Raw genomic sequence first — 14,978 nt, 5'->3', positions numbered from 1 at the left:
AACTGATGTTTTATTCTGAGTTTAAGAACTTCTATATTTTCAACGCTTGTCATCAGGGTCTTTTTTTCAAATTTCCCATTGGTATACATGTATTGACGCTGTGATGGCCGAGAGGTTAAGGCGTTGGACTCGAAATCCAATGGGGTTTCCCCGCGCAGGTTTGATTCCTGCTCACAGCGCTTCATTTCAATGGAACCATTCCGTCCTCATTTGATTATCTCAAAGGAGAAATTTAAAGTTGTGGATTCATTCCTTTCCATTTGAACCTCCGCTATGAAGATTGTTAAAACACTTGTTATACTGGGTATTGAGGACCGTCTTTGTTCACTGCATGTGATTGGGAAACTTTTGCCAATAAAATCTGGGTTCACACCAAAAATATGAATGTGTTATGAAGCAGTGTCTAAGGCATTAGACTCGAAAACTCAGTGGGAATAGCGAAAGCTCAAATACTTCACATATACCTGTCTGCTGAGATTTTTGACTAGATCAACCAATCGACAAGCCCGAGAAATTCTTAAAGGCCAATCCAAGTTGACCAACAGTTATTCCCTTTGTTTCATTCATAAAGGTCTTATGATGAGAGAGGGGTAATGAATTTACATCCAAAATCCAACGGTTTCGATCCGGGCCGGTTCAAATTCTACCAGGGGCATCTTATTAGAAACTAATCCGGTTATGGAAAATTTGTCTTGTAAATTTGACAAACAAAAATGAAGTTTGAAGCTGGAAACGGATGTTTCAATGCGTAACAAGGGCCACTTTAATCTATCCCAGGTCCCTTGGGACTCTTTTTGAATAAAATGCCATTTGGGTATGTGTCAATTGTGCTGTGATGGCCGAGTGGGTAAGGCGTTGGACTTGAAATCCAATGGGTGTTACCCGTGCAGGTTCTAATGCTGCTCACAGCGTTGTATGTTAATATTCTGTGTTGAGTTTCTTGAAATGACATCTGCCCAAACTAGGTGGGTAAGAAGATGTAGTCAAAATCCGATGCTGTTATCGCCGAATATGTTCTAATCTTGCTCACAGCTATTAACTCTAAATCAATCAAAAAATTGTCATTTATATAGGTCAAGGAAATAAAGGATGATAATGAATTTGTGGTTTCACGTTGATACACCTCTATGAAGATGTTTGAACTGATGTTTTATTCTGCGTTTAAGAACTTCTATATTTTCAACGCTTGTCCTCTGGGACCTTTTTTAAAATTTCCCATTGGATTTTATTTATTGCCGCTGTGATGGCCGAGAGGTTAAGGGGTTGGACTCGAAATCCAATGCGGTTTCCCCGCGCAGGTTCAAATCCTGCTCACAGCGAATCTATTCAATGGAACCATTCCGTCCTCATTTGATTATCTCAAAGGAGAAATTTAAAGTTGTGGATTCATTCCTTTCCATTCGAACCTCCGCTATGAAGATTGTTAAAACACTTGTTATACTGGGTATTGAGGCCCGTATTTGTTCACTGCATGTGATTGGGAAACTTTTGCCAATAAAATCTGGGTTCACACCAAAAATATGAATGTGTTATGAAGCAGTGTTTAAGGCATTAGACTCGAAAACTCAGTGGGAATAGCGAAAGCTCAAATACTTCACATATACCTGTCTGCTGAGATTTTTGACTAGATCAACCAATCGACAAGCCCGAGAAATTGTTAAAGGCCAATCCAAGTTGACCAACAGTTATTCCCTTTGTTTCATTCATAAAGGTCTTATGATGAGAGAGGGGTAATGAATTTACATCCAAAATCCAACGGTTTCGATCCGGGCCAGTTCAAATTCTACCAGGGGCATCTTATTAGAAACTAATCCGGCTATGGAAAATTTGTCTTGTAAATTTGACAAACAAAAATGAAGTTTGAAGCTGGAAACGGATGTTTCAATGCGTAACAAGGGCCTCTTTAATCTATCCCAGGTCCCTTGGGACTCTTTTTGAATAAGATGCCATTTGGGTACGTGTCAAATGTGCTGTGTTGGCCGAGTGGGTAAGGCGTTGGACTTGAAATCTAATGGGTGTTACCCGCGCAGGTTCTAATCCTGCTCACAGCGTTGTATGTTAATATTCTGTGGTGAGTTTCTTGACATGACATCTGCCCAAACTAGGTGGGTAAGAAGATGTAGTCAAAATCCGATGCTGTTATCGCCGAATATGTTCTAATCTTGCTCACAGCTATTAACTCTAAATCAATCAAAAAATTGTCATTTATATAGGTCAAGGAAATAAAGGATGATAATGAATTTGTGGTTTCACGTTGATACACCTCTATGAAGATGTTTGAACTGATGTTTTATTCTGCGTTTAAGAACTTCTATATTTTCAACGATTGTCCTCTGGGACCTTTTTTAAAATTTCCCATTGGATTTTATTTATTGCCGCTGTGATGGCCGAGAGGTTAAGGCGTTGGACTCGAAATCCAATGGGGTTTCCCCGCGCAGGTTCAAATCCTGCTCACAGCGAATCTATTCAATGGAACCATTCCGTCCTCATTTGATTATCTCAAAGGAGAAATTTAAAGTTGTGGATTCATTCCTTTACTTTTGAACCTCCGCTATGAAGATTGTTGAAACACTTATTATACTGGGTATTGAGGACCGTCTTTTTTCACTGCATGTAATTGGGAAACTTTGCCAATAAAATCCGGGTTTACTCCAAAAATATGAATCTGTTATGAAGCAGTTTTTAAGGCACTAGACTCGAAAACTCAGTGGGAATAGCGAAAGCTCAAATACTTCACATACACCTGTCTGCTGAGATTTTTGACTAGATCAACCAATCGACAAGCCCTAGCGATTCTTAAAGGCCAATCCAACTTGACCAACAGATGTTCCCTTTGTTTCATTCATAAAGGTCTTATGATGAGAGAGGGGTGATGAATTTACATCCAAAATCCAACGGTTTCGATCCTGGCCGGTTGAAATTCTACCAGGGGCATCTTATTAGAAACTAATCCGGTTATGGAAAATTTGTCTTGTAAATTTGACAAACAAAAATGAAGTTTGAAGCTGGAAACGGATGTTTCAATGTATAACAAGGGCCACTTTAATCTATCCCAGGTCCCTTGGGACTCTTTTTGAATAAAATGCCAAAAAATGACCAAAAATTGTTATTTATATAGGTCAAGGAAATAAAGGATGATAATGAATTTGTGGTTTCACGTTGATACACCTCTATGAAGATGTTTGAACTGATGTTTTATTCTGAGTTTAAGAACTTCTATATTTTCAACGCTTGTCATCAGGGTCTTTTTTTCAAATTTCCCATTGGTATACATGTATTGACGCTGTGATGGCCGAGAGGTTAAGGCGTTGGACTCGAAATCCAATGGGGTTTCCCCGCGCAGGTTCGATTCCTGCTCACAGCGATTCTTTTCAATGGAACCATTCCGTCCTCATTTGATTATCTCAAAGGAGAAATTTAAAGTTGTGGATTCATTCCTTTCCATTTGAACCTCCGCTATGAAGATTGTTAAAACACTTGTTATACTGGGTATTGAGGACCGTCTTTGTTCACTGCATGTGATTGGGAAACTTTTGCCAATAAAATCTGGGTTCACACCAAAAATATGAATGTGTTATGAAGCAGTGTCTAAGGCATTAGACTCGAAAACTCAGTGGGAATAGCGAAAGCTCAAATACTTCACATATACCTGTCTGCTGAGATTTTTGACTAGATCAACCAATCGACAAACCCGAGAAATTCTTAAAGGCCAATCCAAGTTGACCAACAGTTATTCCCTTTGTTTCATTCATAAAGGTCTTATGATGAGAGAGGGGTAATGAATTTACATCCAAAATCCAACGGTTTCGATCCGGGCCGGTTCAAATTCTACCAGGGGCATCTTATTAGAAACTAATCCGGTTATGGAAAATTTGTCTTGTAAATTTGACAAACAAAAATGAAGTTTGAAGCTGGAAACGGATGTTTCAATGCGTAACAAGGGCCACTTTAATCTATCCCAGGTCCCTTGGGACTCTTTTTGAATAAAATGCCATTTGGGTACATGTCAATTATGCTGTGATGGCCGAGTGGGTAAGGCGTTGGACTTGAAATCCAATGGGTGTTACCCGTGCAGGTTCTAATCCTGCTCACAGCGTTGTATGTTAATATTCTGTGTTGAGTTTCTTGACATGACATCTGGCCAAACTAGGTGGGTAAGAAGATGTAGTCAAAATCCGATGCTGTTATCGCCGAATATGTTCTTATCTTGCTCACAGCTATTAACTCTAAATCAATCAAAAAATTGTCATTTATATAGGTCAAGGAAATAAAGGATGATAATGAATTTGTGGTTTCACGTTGATACACCTCTATGAAGATGGTTGAACTGATGTTTTATTCTGCGTTTAAGAACTTTTATATTTTCAACGCTTGTCCTCAGGGACCTTTTTTAAAATTTCCCATTGTGTACTATTTATTGCAGCTGTGATGGCCGAGAGGTTAAGGCGTTGGACTCGAAATCCAATGGGGTTTCCCCGCGCAGGTTCGAATCCTGATCACAGCGATTCTTTTCAATGGAACCATTCCGTCCTCATTTGATTATCTCAAAGGAGAAATTTAAAGTTGTGGATTCATTCCTTTCCATTTGAACCTCCGCTATGAAGATTGTTAAAACACTTGTTATACTGGGTATTGAGGACCGTCTTTGTTCACTGCATGTGATTGGGAAACTTTTGCCAATAAAATCTGGGTTCACACCAAAAATATGAATGCGTTATGAAGCAGTGTTTAAGGCATTAGACGCGAAAACTCTGTGTGAATAGCGAAAGCTCAAATACTTCACATATACCTGTCTGCTGAGATTTTTGACCAGATCAACCAATCGACAAGCCCGAGAAATACAGATATTCCCTTTGTTTCATTCATAAAGGTCTAATGATGAGAGAGGGGTAATGAATTTACATCCAAAATCCAACGGTTTCGATCCGGGCCAGTTCAAATTCTACCAGGGGCATCTTATTAGAAACTAATCCGGTTATGGAAAATTTGTCTTGTAAATTTGACAAACAAAAATGAAGTTTGAAGCTGGAAACGGATGTTTCAATGCGTAACAAGGGCCTCTTTAATCTATCCCAGGTCCCTTGGGACTCTTTTTGAATAAGATGCCATTTGGGTACGTGTCAAATGTGCTGTGTTGGCCGAGTGGGTAAGGCGTTGGACTTGAAATCTAATGGGTGTTACCCGCGCAGGTTCTAATCCTGCTCACAGCGTTGTATGTTAATATTCTGTGATGAGTTTCTTGACATGACATCTGCCCAAACTAGGTGGGTAAGAAGATGTAGTCAAAATCCGATGCTGTTATCACCGAATATGTTCTAATCTTGCTCACAGCTATTAACTCTAAATCAATCAAAAAATTGTCATTTATATAGGTCAAGGAAATAAAGGATGATAATGAATTTGTGGTTTCACGTTGATACACCTCTATGAAGATGTTTGAACTGATGTTTTATTCTGCGTTTAAGAACTTCTATATTTTCAACGCTTGTCCTCTGGGACCTTTTTTAAAATTTCCCATTGGATTTTATTTATTGTCGCTGTGATGGCCGAGAGGTTAAGGCGTTGGACTCGAAATCCAATGGGGTTTCCCCGCGCAGGTTCAAATCCTGCTCACAGCGAATCTATTCAATGGAATCATTTCGTCCTCATTTGATTATCTCAAAGGAGAAATTTAAAGTTGTGGATTCATTCCTTTACTTTTGAACCTCCGCTATGAAGATTGTTAAAACACTTATTATACTGGGTATTGAGGACCGTCTTTTTTCACTGCATGTAATTGGGAAACTTTGCCAATAAAATCCGGGTTTACTCCAAAAATATGAATCTGTTATGAAGCAGTGTTTAAGGCATTAGACTCGAAAACTCAGTGGGAATAGCGAAAGCTCAAATACTTCACATATACCTGTCTGCTGAGATTTTTGACTAGATCAACCAATCGACAAGCCCTAGCGATTCTTAAAGGCCAATCCAACTTGACCAACAGATGTTCCCTTTGTTTCATTCATAAAGGTCTTATGATGAGAGAGGGGTGATGAATTTACATCCAAAATCCAACGGTTTCGATCCTGGCCGGTTGAAATTCTACCAGGGGCATCTTATTAGAAACTAATCCGGTTATGGAAAATTTGTCTTGTAAATTTGACAAACAAAAATGAAGTTTGAAGCTGGAAACGGATGTTTCAATGTATAACAAGGGCCACTTTAATCTATCCCAGGTCCCTTGGGACTCTTTTTGAATAAAATGCCAAAAAATGACCAAAAATTGTTATTTATATAGGTCAAGGAAATAAAGGATGATAATGAATTTGTGGTTTCACGTTGATACACCTCTATGAAGATGTTTGAACTGATGTTTTATTCTGAGTTTAAGAACTTCTATATTTTCAACGCTTGTCATCAGGGTCTTTTTTTCAAATTTCCCATTGGTATACATGTATTGACGCTGTGATGGCCGAGAGGTTAAGGCGTTGGACTCGAAATCCAATGGGGTTTCCCCGCGCAGGTTCGATTCCTGCTCACAGCGATTCTTTTCAATGGAACCATTCCGTCCTCATTTGATTATCTCAAAGGAGAAATTTAAAGTTGTGGATTCATTCCTTTCCATTTGAACCTCCGCTATGAAGATTGTTAAAACACTTGTTATACTGGGTATTGAGGACCGTCTTTGTTCACTGCATGTGATTGGGAAACTTTTGCCAATAAAATCTGGGTTCACACCAAAAATATGAATGTGTTATGAAGCAGTGTCTAAGGCATTAGACTCGAAAACTCAGTGGGAATAGCGAAAGCTCAAATACTTCACATATACCTGTCTGCTGAGATTTTTGACTAGATCAACCAATCGACAAGCCCGAGAAATTCTTAAAGGCCAATCCAAGTTGACCAACAGTTATTCCCTTTGTTTCATTCATAAAGGTCTTATGATGAGAGAGGGGTAATGAATTTACATCCAAAATCCAACGGTTTCGATCCGGGCCGGTTCAAATTCTACCAGGGGCATCTTATTAGAAACTAATCCGGTTATGGAAAATTTGTCTTGTAAATTTGACAAACAAAAATGAAGATTGAAGCTGGAAACGGATGTTTCAATGCGTAACAAGGGCCACTTTAATCTATCCCAGGTCCCTTGGGACTCTTTTTGAATAAAATGCCATTTGGGTACTTGCCCATCGTGCTGTGATGGCCGAGTGGTTAAGGCGTTGGACTTGAAATCCAATGGGTGTTACCCGCGCAGGTTCAAATCCTGCTCACAGCGTTGTATGTTAATATTCCGTGTTGAGTTTCTTGACATGACATCTGGCCAAACTAGTCTTGTAAATTTGACAAACAAAAATGAAGTTTGAAGCTGGAAACGGATGTTTCAATGTATAACAAGGGCCACTTTAATCTATCCCAGGTCCCTTGGGACTCTTTTTGAATAAAATGCCAAAAAATGACCAAAAATTGTTATTTATATAGGTCAAGGAAATAAAGGATGATAATGAATTTGTGGTTTCACGTTGATACACCTCTATGAAGATGTTTGAACTGATGTTTTATTCTGAGTTTAAGAACTTCTATATTTTCAACGCTTGTCATGAGGGTCTTTTTTTCAAATTTCCCATTGGTATATATGTATTGACGCTGTGATGGCCGAGAGGTTAAGGCGTTGGACTCGAAATCCAATGGGGTTTCCCCGCGCAGGTTCGATTCCTGCTCACAGCGATTCTTTTCAATGGAACCATTCCGTCCTCATTTGATTATCTCAAAGGAGAAATTTAAAGTTGTGGATTCATTCCTTTCCATTTGAACCTCCGCTATGAAGATTGTTAAAACACTTGTTATACTGGGTATTGAGGACCGTCTTTGTTCACTGCATGTGATTGGGAAACTTTTGCCAATAAAATCTGGGTTCACACCAAAAATATGAATGTGTTATGAAGCAGTGTCTAAGGCATTAGACTCGAAAACTCAGTGGGAATAGCGAAAGCTCAAATACTTCACATATACCTGTCTGCTGAGATTTTTGACTAGATCAACCAATCGACAAACCCGAGAAATTCTTAAAGGCCAATCCAAGTTGACCAACAGTTATTCCCTTTGTTTCATTCATAAAGGTCTTATGATGAGAGAGGGGTAATGAATTTACATCCAAAATCCAACGGTTTCGATCCGGGCCGGTTCAAATTCTACCAGGGGCATCTTATTAGAAACTAATCCGGTTATGGAAAATTTGTCTTGTAAATTTGACAAACAAAAATGAAGTTTGAAGCTGGAAACGGATGTTTCAATGCGTAACAAGGGCCACTTTAATCTATCCCAGGTCCCTTGGGACTCTTTTTGAATAAAATGCCATTTGGGTACTTGCCCATCGTGCTGTGATGGCCGAGTGGTTAAGGCGTTGGACTTGAAATCCAATGGGTGTTACCCGCGCAGGTTCAAATCCTGCTCACAGCGTTGTATGTTAATATTCCGTGTTGAGTTTCTTGACATGACATCTGGCCAAACTAGTCTTGTAAATTTGACAAACAAAAATGAAGTTTGAAGCTGGAAACGGATGTTTCAATGTATAACAAGGGCCACTTTAATCTATCCCAGGTCCCTTGGGACTCTTTTTGAATAAAATGCCAAAAAATGCCAAAAAATGACCAAAAATTGTTATTTATATAGGTCAAGGAAATAAAGGATGATAATGAATTTGTGGTTTCACGTTGATACACCTCTATGAAGATGTTTGAACTGATGTTTTATTCTGAGTTTAAGAACTTCTATATTTTCAACGCTTGTCATCAGGGTCTTTTTTTCAAATTTCCCATTGGTATATATGTATTGACGCTGTGATGGCCGAGAGGTTAAGGCGTTGGACTCGAAATCCAATGGGGTTTCCCCGCGCAGGTTCGATTCCTGCTCACAGCGATTCTTTTCAATGGAACCATTCCGTCCTCATTTGATTATCTCAAAGGAGAAATTTAAAGTTGTGGATTCATTCCTTTCCATTTGAACCTCCGCTATGAAGATTGTTAAAACACTTGTTATACTGGGTATTGAGGACCGTCTTTGTTCACTGCATGTGATTGGGAAACTTTTGCCAATAAAATCTGGGTTCACACCAAAAATATGAATGTGTTATGAAGCAGTGTCTAAGGCATTAGACTCGAAAACTCAGTGGGAATAGCGAAAGCTCAAATACTTCACATATACCTGTCTGCTGAGATTTTTGACTAGATCAACCAATCGACAAGCCCGAGAAATTCTTAAAGGCCAATCCAAGTTGACCAACAGTTATTCCCTTTGTTTCATTCATAAAGGTCTTATGATGAGAGAGGGGTAATGAATTTACATCCAAAATCCAACGGTTTCGATCCGGGCCGGTTCAAATTCTACCAGGGGCATCTTATTAGAAACTAATCCGGTCATGGAAAATTTGTCTTGTAAATTTGACAAACAAAAATGAAGTTTGAAGCTGGAAACGGATGTTTCAATGCGTAACAAGGGCCACTTTAATCTATCCCAGGTCCCTTGGGACTCTTTTTGAATAAAATGCCATTTGGGTACTTGTCAATTATGCTGTGCTGGCCGAGTGGGTAAGGCGTTGGACTTGAAATCCAATGGGTGTTACCCGTGCAGGTTCTAATCCTGCTCACAGCGTTGTATGTTAATATTCTGTGTTGAGTTTCTTGACATGACATCTGCCCAAACTAGGTGGGTAAGAAGATGTAGTCAAAATCCGATGCTGTTATCGCCGAATATGTTCTAATCTTGCTCACAGCTATTAACTCTAAATCAATCAAAAAATTGTCATTTATATAGGTCAAGGAAATAAAGGATGATAATGAATTTGTGGTTTCACGTTGATACACCTCTATGAAGATGGTTGAACTGATGTTTTATTCTGCGTTTAAGAACTTTTATATTTTCAACGCTTGTCCTCAGGGACCTTTTTTAAAATTTCCCATTGTGTACTATTTATTGCAGCTGTGATGGCCGAGAGGTTAAGGCGTTGGACTCGAAATCCAATGGGGTTTCCCCGCGCAGGTTCGAATCCTGATCACAGCGATTCTTTTCAATGGAACCATTCCGTCCTCATTTGATTATCTCAAAGGAGAAATTTAAAGTTGTGGATTCATTCCTTTCCATTTGAACCTCCGCTATGAAGATTGTTAAAACACTTGTTGTACTGGGTATTGAGGACCGTCTTTGTTCACTGCATGTGATTGGGAAACTTTTGCCAATAAAATCTGGGTTCACACCAAAAATATGAATGCGTTATGAAGCAGTGTTTAAGGCATTAGACGCGAAAACTCTGTGTGAATAGCGAAAGCTCAAATACTTCACATATACCTGTCTGCTGAGATTTTTGACTAGATCAACCAATCGACAAGCCCGAGAAATACAGATATTCCCTTTGTTTCATTCATAAAGGTCTAATGATGAGAGAGGGGTAATGAATTTACATCCAAAATCCAACGGTTTCGATCCGGGCCAGTTCAAATTCTACCAGGGGCATCTTATTAGAAACTAATCCGGTTATGGAAAATTTGTCTTGTAAATTTGACAAACAAAAATGAAGTTTGAAGCTGGAAACGGATGTTTCAATGCGTAACAAGGGCCACTTTAATCTATCCCAGGTCCCTTGGGACTCTTTTTGAATAAGATGCCATTTGGGTATGTGTCAATTGTGCTGTGATGGCCGAGTGGGTAAGGCGTTGGACTTGAAATCCAATGGGTGTTACCCGTGCAGGTTCTAATGCTGCTCACAGCGTTGTATGTTAATATTCTGTGTTGAGTTTCTTGAAATGACATCTGCCCAAACTAGGTGGGTAAGAAGATGTAGTCAAAATCCGATGCTGTTATCGCCGAATATGTTCTAATCTTGCTCACAGCTATTAACTCTAAATCAATCAAAAAATTGTCATTTATATAGGTCAAGGAAATAAAGGATGATAATGAATTTGTGGTTTCACGTTGATACACCTCTATGAAGATGTTTGAACTGATGTTTTATTCTGCGTTTAAGAACTTCTATATTTTCAACGCTTGTCCTCTGGGACCTTTTTTAAAATTTCCCATTGGATTTTATTTATTGCTGCTGTGATGGCCGAGAGGTTAAGGCGTTGGACTCGAAATCCAATGGGGTTTCCCCGCGCAGGTTCAAATCCTGCTCACAGCGAATTCAATGGAACCATTCCGTCCTCATTTGATTATCTCAAAGGAGAAATTTAAAGTTGTGGATTCATTCCTTTACTTTTGAACCTCCGCTATGAAGATTGTTAAAACACTTATTATACTGGGTATTGAGGACCGTCTTTTTTCACTGCATGTAATTGGGAAACTTTGCCAATAAAATCCGGGTTTACTCCAAAAATATGAATCTGTTATGAAGCAGTGTTTAAGGCATTAGACTCGAAAACTCAGTGGGAATAGCGAAAGCTCAAATACTTCACATATACCTGTCTGCTGAGATTTTTGACTAGATCAACCAATCGACAAGCCCTAGCGATTCTTAAAGGCCAATCCAACTTGACCAACAGATGTTCCCTTTGTTTCATTCATAAAGGTCTTATGATGAGAGAGGGGTGATGAATTTACATCCAAAATCCAACGGTTTCGATCCTGGCCGGTTGAAATTCTACCAGGGGCATCTTATTAGAAACTAATCCGGTTATGGAAAATTTGTCTTGTAAATTTGACAAACAAAAATGAAGTTTGAAGCTGGAAACGGATGTTTCAATGTATAACAAGGGCCACTTTAATCTATCCCAGGTCCCTTGGGACTCTTTTTGAATAAAATGCCAAAAAATGACCAAAAATTGTTATTTATATAGGTCAAGGAAATAAAGGATGATAATGAATTTGTGGTTTCACGTTGATACACCTCTATGAAGATGTTTGAACTGATGTTTTATTCTGAGTTTAAGAACTTCTATATTTTCGACGCTTGTCATCAGGGTCTTTTTTTCAAATTTCCCATTGGTATACATGTATTGACGCTGTGATGGCCGAGAGGTTAAGGCGTTGGACTCGAAATCCAATGGGGTTTCCCCGCGCAGGTTCAAATCCTGCTCACAGCGAATTCAATGGAACCATTCCGTCCTCATTTGATTATCTCAAAGGAGAAATTTAAAGTTGTGGATTCATTCCTTTACTTTTGAACCTCCGCTATGAAGATTGTTAAAACACTTATTATACTGGGTATTGAGGACCGTCTTTTTTCACTGCATGTAATTGGGAAACTTTGCCAATAAAATCCGGGTTTACTCCAAAAATATGAATCTGTTATGAAGCAGTGTTTAAGGCATTAGACTCGAAAACTCAGTGGGAATAGCGAAAGCTCAAATACTTCACATATACCTGTCTGCTGAGATTTTTGACTAGATCAACCAATCGACAAGCCCTAGCGATTCTTAAAGGCCAATCCAACTTGACCAACAGATGTTCCCTTTGTTTCATTCATAAAGGTCTTATGATGAGAGAGGGGTGATGAATTTACATCCAAAATCCAACGGTTTCGATCCTGGCCGGTTGAAATTCTACCAGGGGCATCTTATTAGAAACTAATCCGGTTATGGAAAATTTGTCTTGTAAATTTGACAAACAAAAATGAAGTTTGAAGCTGGAAACGGATGTTTCAATGTATAACAAGGGCCACTTTAATCTATCCCAGGTCCCTTGGGACTCTTTTTGAATAAAATGCCAAAAAATGACCAAAAATTGTTATTTATATAGGTCAAGGAAATAAAGGATGATAATGAATTTGTGGTTTCACGTTGATACACCTCTATGAAGATGTTTGAACTGATGTTTTATTCTGAGTTTAAGAACTTCTATATTTTCGACGCTTGTCATCAGGGTCTTTTTTTCAAATTTCCCATTGGTATACATGTATTGACGCTGTGATGGCCGAGAGGTTAAGGCGTTGGACTCGAAATCCAATGGGGTTTCCCCGCGCAGGTTCAAATCCTGCTCACAGCGAATTCAATGGAACCATTCCGTCCTCATTTGATTATCTCAAAGGAGAAATTTAAAGTTGTGGATTCATTCCTTTACTTTTGAACCTCCGCTATGAAGATTGTTAAAACACTTATTATACTGGGTATTGAGGACCGTCTTTTTTCACTGCATGTAATTGGGAAACTTTGCCAATAAAATCCGGGTTTACTCCAAAAATATGAATCTGTTATGAAGCAGTGTTTAAGGCATTAGACTCGAAAACTCAGTGGGAATAGCGAAAGCTCAAATACTTCACATATACCTGTCTGCTGAGATTTTTGACTAGATCAACCAATCGACAAGCCCTAGCGATTCTTAAAGGCCAATCCAACTTGACCAACAGATGTTCCCTTTGTTTCATTCATAAAGGTCTTATGATGAGAGAGGGGTGATGAATTTACATCCAAAATCCAACGGTTTCGATCCTGGCCGGTTGAAATTCTACCAGGGGCATCTTATTAGAAACTAATCCGGTTATGGAAAATTTGTCTTGTAAATTTGACAAACAAAAATGAAGTTTGAAGCTGGAAACGGATGTTTCAATGTATAACAAGGGCCACTTTAATCTATCCCAGGTCCCTTGGGACTCTTTTTGAATAAAATGCCAAAAAATGACCAAAAATTGTTATTTATATAGGTCAAGGAAATAAAGGATGATAATGAATTTGTGGTTTCACGTTGATACACCTCTATGAAGATGTTTGAACTGATGTTTTATTCTGAGTTTAAGAACTTCTATATTTTCGACGCTTGTCATCAGGGTCTTTTTTTCAAATTTCCCATTGGTATACATGTATTGACGCTGTGATGGCCGAGAGGTTAAGGCGTTGGACTCGAAATCCAATGGGGTTTCCCCGCGCAGGTTCGATTCCTGCTCACAGCGATTCTTTTCAATGGAACCATTCCGTCCTCATTTGATTATCTCAAAGGAGAAATTTAAAGTTGTGGATTCATTCCTTTCCATTTGAACCTCCGCTATGAAGATTGTTAAAACACTTGTTATACTGGGTATTGAGGACCGTCTTTGTTCACTGCATGTGATTGGGAAACTTTTGCCAATAAAATCTGGGTTCACACCAAAAATATGAATGTGTTATGAAGCAGTGTCTAAGGCATTAGACTCGAAAACTCAGTGGGAATAGCGAAAGCTCAAATACTTCACATATACCTGTCTGCTGAGATTTTTGACTAGATCAACCAATCGACAAGCCCGAGAAATTCTTAAAGGCCAATCCAAGTTGACCAACAGTTATTCCCTTTGTTTCATTCATAAAGGTCTTATGATGAGAGAGGGGTAATGAATTTACATCCAAAATCCAACGGTTTCGATCCGGGCCGGTTCAAATTCTACCAGGGGCATCTTATTAGAAACTAATCCGGTTATGGAAAATTTGTCTTGTAAATTTGACAAACAAAAATGAAGTTTGAAGCTGGAAACGGATGTTTCAATGCGTAACAAGGGCCACTTTAATCTATCCCAGGTCCCTTGGGACTCTTTTTGAATAAAATGCCATTTGGGTACTTGCCCATCGTGCTGTGATGGCCGTACCTGTCAGTTTCTGGACTGTCTCCGAGGTCCTAACACATTACAAAAGGTCCGAACAATTCCGAACGAGGTCCGAACACATTCCGAACGAGGTCCGAACACATTCCGAACGAGATCAAAGAGTTTCAAACGAGGTCCGAACGAGGTCCGAACAAGGTCCGAACACTGTCCGAACACTGATTCCGAATTGTGTCACGTGACCGAGGAGGCGTGGTTATCGCTTTAGAGTCGCAGCAGAGCTATAGAGAGATATATGTACAACTCTGAAGTCGCAGCCATTCTTTTCCACCGCATCACTACAGACTCGGGAAAAAGGTTTGGAAACTTGATTAATACTTGCATTTGCGATTGCATTTCTCGTCCCGGCAGCATGATATTCAACTTTGTATTTCAACTTTCTTGTTACCTGGCCACTTGGCCGCCACTTTTCTAACGGAGCTTCTGACTGCTGTGCATACTTAAA

At 39.2% G+C, this 14,978-nt stretch overlaps 22 non-coding genes across 22 annotated transcripts; all 22 read left to right on the top strand.

Moving 5' to 3' along the window:
- Positions 1-97: 97 nt before the first annotated feature.
- trnas-cga (transfer RNA serine (anticodon CGA)) lies at positions 98-179 on the top strand. Its single transcript has one exon. It is a non-coding gene; the product is annotated as a tRNA-Ser (tRNA).
- A 650-nt stretch (positions 180-829) lies between these two features.
- trnas-uga (transfer RNA serine (anticodon UGA)) lies at positions 830-911 on the top strand. The gene has a single exon. It is a non-coding gene; the product is annotated as a tRNA-Ser (tRNA).
- Positions 912-1,237: 326 nt separating this feature from the next.
- trnas-cga (transfer RNA serine (anticodon CGA)) lies at positions 1,238-1,319 on the top strand. Its single transcript has one exon. It is a non-coding gene; the product is annotated as a tRNA-Ser (tRNA).
- A 650-nt stretch (positions 1,320-1,969) lies between these two features.
- On the top strand, positions 1,970-2,051 carry trnas-uga (transfer RNA serine (anticodon UGA)). The gene has a single exon. It is a non-coding gene; the product is annotated as a tRNA-Ser (tRNA).
- Positions 2,052-2,377: 326 nt separating this feature from the next.
- On the top strand, positions 2,378-2,459 carry trnas-cga (transfer RNA serine (anticodon CGA)). Its single transcript has one exon. It is a non-coding gene; the product is annotated as a tRNA-Ser (tRNA).
- An 823-nt stretch (positions 2,460-3,282) lies between these two features.
- Positions 3,283-3,364, top strand: trnas-cga (transfer RNA serine (anticodon CGA)). The gene has a single exon. It is a non-coding gene; the product is annotated as a tRNA-Ser (tRNA).
- A 650-nt stretch (positions 3,365-4,014) lies between these two features.
- On the top strand, positions 4,015-4,096 carry trnas-uga (transfer RNA serine (anticodon UGA)). The gene has a single exon. It is a non-coding gene; the product is annotated as a tRNA-Ser (tRNA).
- Positions 4,097-4,422: 326 nt separating this feature from the next.
- Positions 4,423-4,504, top strand: trnas-cga (transfer RNA serine (anticodon CGA)). Its single transcript has one exon. It is a non-coding gene; the product is annotated as a tRNA-Ser (tRNA).
- Positions 4,505-5,128: 624 nt separating this feature from the next.
- On the top strand, positions 5,129-5,210 carry trnas-uga (transfer RNA serine (anticodon UGA)). The gene has a single exon. It is a non-coding gene; the product is annotated as a tRNA-Ser (tRNA).
- A 326-nt stretch (positions 5,211-5,536) lies between these two features.
- On the top strand, positions 5,537-5,618 carry trnas-cga (transfer RNA serine (anticodon CGA)). Its single transcript has one exon. It is a non-coding gene; the product is annotated as a tRNA-Ser (tRNA).
- Positions 5,619-6,441: 823 nt separating this feature from the next.
- Positions 6,442-6,523, top strand: trnas-cga (transfer RNA serine (anticodon CGA)). Its single transcript has one exon. It is a non-coding gene; the product is annotated as a tRNA-Ser (tRNA).
- A 650-nt stretch (positions 6,524-7,173) lies between these two features.
- On the top strand, positions 7,174-7,255 carry trnas-uga (transfer RNA serine (anticodon UGA)). The gene has a single exon. It is a non-coding gene; the product is annotated as a tRNA-Ser (tRNA).
- A 367-nt stretch (positions 7,256-7,622) lies between these two features.
- On the top strand, positions 7,623-7,704 carry trnas-cga (transfer RNA serine (anticodon CGA)). The gene has a single exon. It is a non-coding gene; the product is annotated as a tRNA-Ser (tRNA).
- Positions 7,705-8,354: 650 nt separating this feature from the next.
- Positions 8,355-8,436, top strand: trnas-uga (transfer RNA serine (anticodon UGA)). Its single transcript has one exon. It is a non-coding gene; the product is annotated as a tRNA-Ser (tRNA).
- Positions 8,437-8,813: 377 nt separating this feature from the next.
- Positions 8,814-8,895, top strand: trnas-cga (transfer RNA serine (anticodon CGA)). The gene has a single exon. It is a non-coding gene; the product is annotated as a tRNA-Ser (tRNA).
- A 650-nt stretch (positions 8,896-9,545) lies between these two features.
- trnas-uga (transfer RNA serine (anticodon UGA)) lies at positions 9,546-9,627 on the top strand. Its single transcript has one exon. It is a non-coding gene; the product is annotated as a tRNA-Ser (tRNA).
- Positions 9,628-9,953: 326 nt separating this feature from the next.
- On the top strand, positions 9,954-10,035 carry trnas-cga (transfer RNA serine (anticodon CGA)). Its single transcript has one exon. It is a non-coding gene; the product is annotated as a tRNA-Ser (tRNA).
- Positions 10,036-10,659: 624 nt separating this feature from the next.
- Positions 10,660-10,741, top strand: trnas-uga (transfer RNA serine (anticodon UGA)). The gene has a single exon. It is a non-coding gene; the product is annotated as a tRNA-Ser (tRNA).
- A 326-nt stretch (positions 10,742-11,067) lies between these two features.
- trnas-cga (transfer RNA serine (anticodon CGA)) lies at positions 11,068-11,149 on the top strand. Its single transcript has one exon. It is a non-coding gene; the product is annotated as a tRNA-Ser (tRNA).
- An 819-nt stretch (positions 11,150-11,968) lies between these two features.
- Positions 11,969-12,050, top strand: trnas-cga (transfer RNA serine (anticodon CGA)). The gene has a single exon. It is a non-coding gene; the product is annotated as a tRNA-Ser (tRNA).
- An 819-nt stretch (positions 12,051-12,869) lies between these two features.
- trnas-cga (transfer RNA serine (anticodon CGA)) lies at positions 12,870-12,951 on the top strand. Its single transcript has one exon. It is a non-coding gene; the product is annotated as a tRNA-Ser (tRNA).
- An 819-nt stretch (positions 12,952-13,770) lies between these two features.
- trnas-cga (transfer RNA serine (anticodon CGA)) lies at positions 13,771-13,852 on the top strand. Its single transcript has one exon. It is a non-coding gene; the product is annotated as a tRNA-Ser (tRNA).
- Positions 13,853-14,978: the final 1,126 nt, after the last annotated feature.

This window comes from Gadus morhua, chromosome 1 (assembly GCF_902167405.1).
Source record: "Gadus morhua chromosome 1, gadMor3.0, whole genome shotgun sequence".
In the NCBI taxonomy this organism is placed as follows: Eukaryota; Metazoa; Chordata; class Actinopteri; order Gadiformes; family Gadidae; genus Gadus; species Gadus morhua.
The sequence above is the reverse complement of the archived record's forward strand: the minus strand, read 5'-3'. Positions and strand labels throughout refer to the sequence as shown.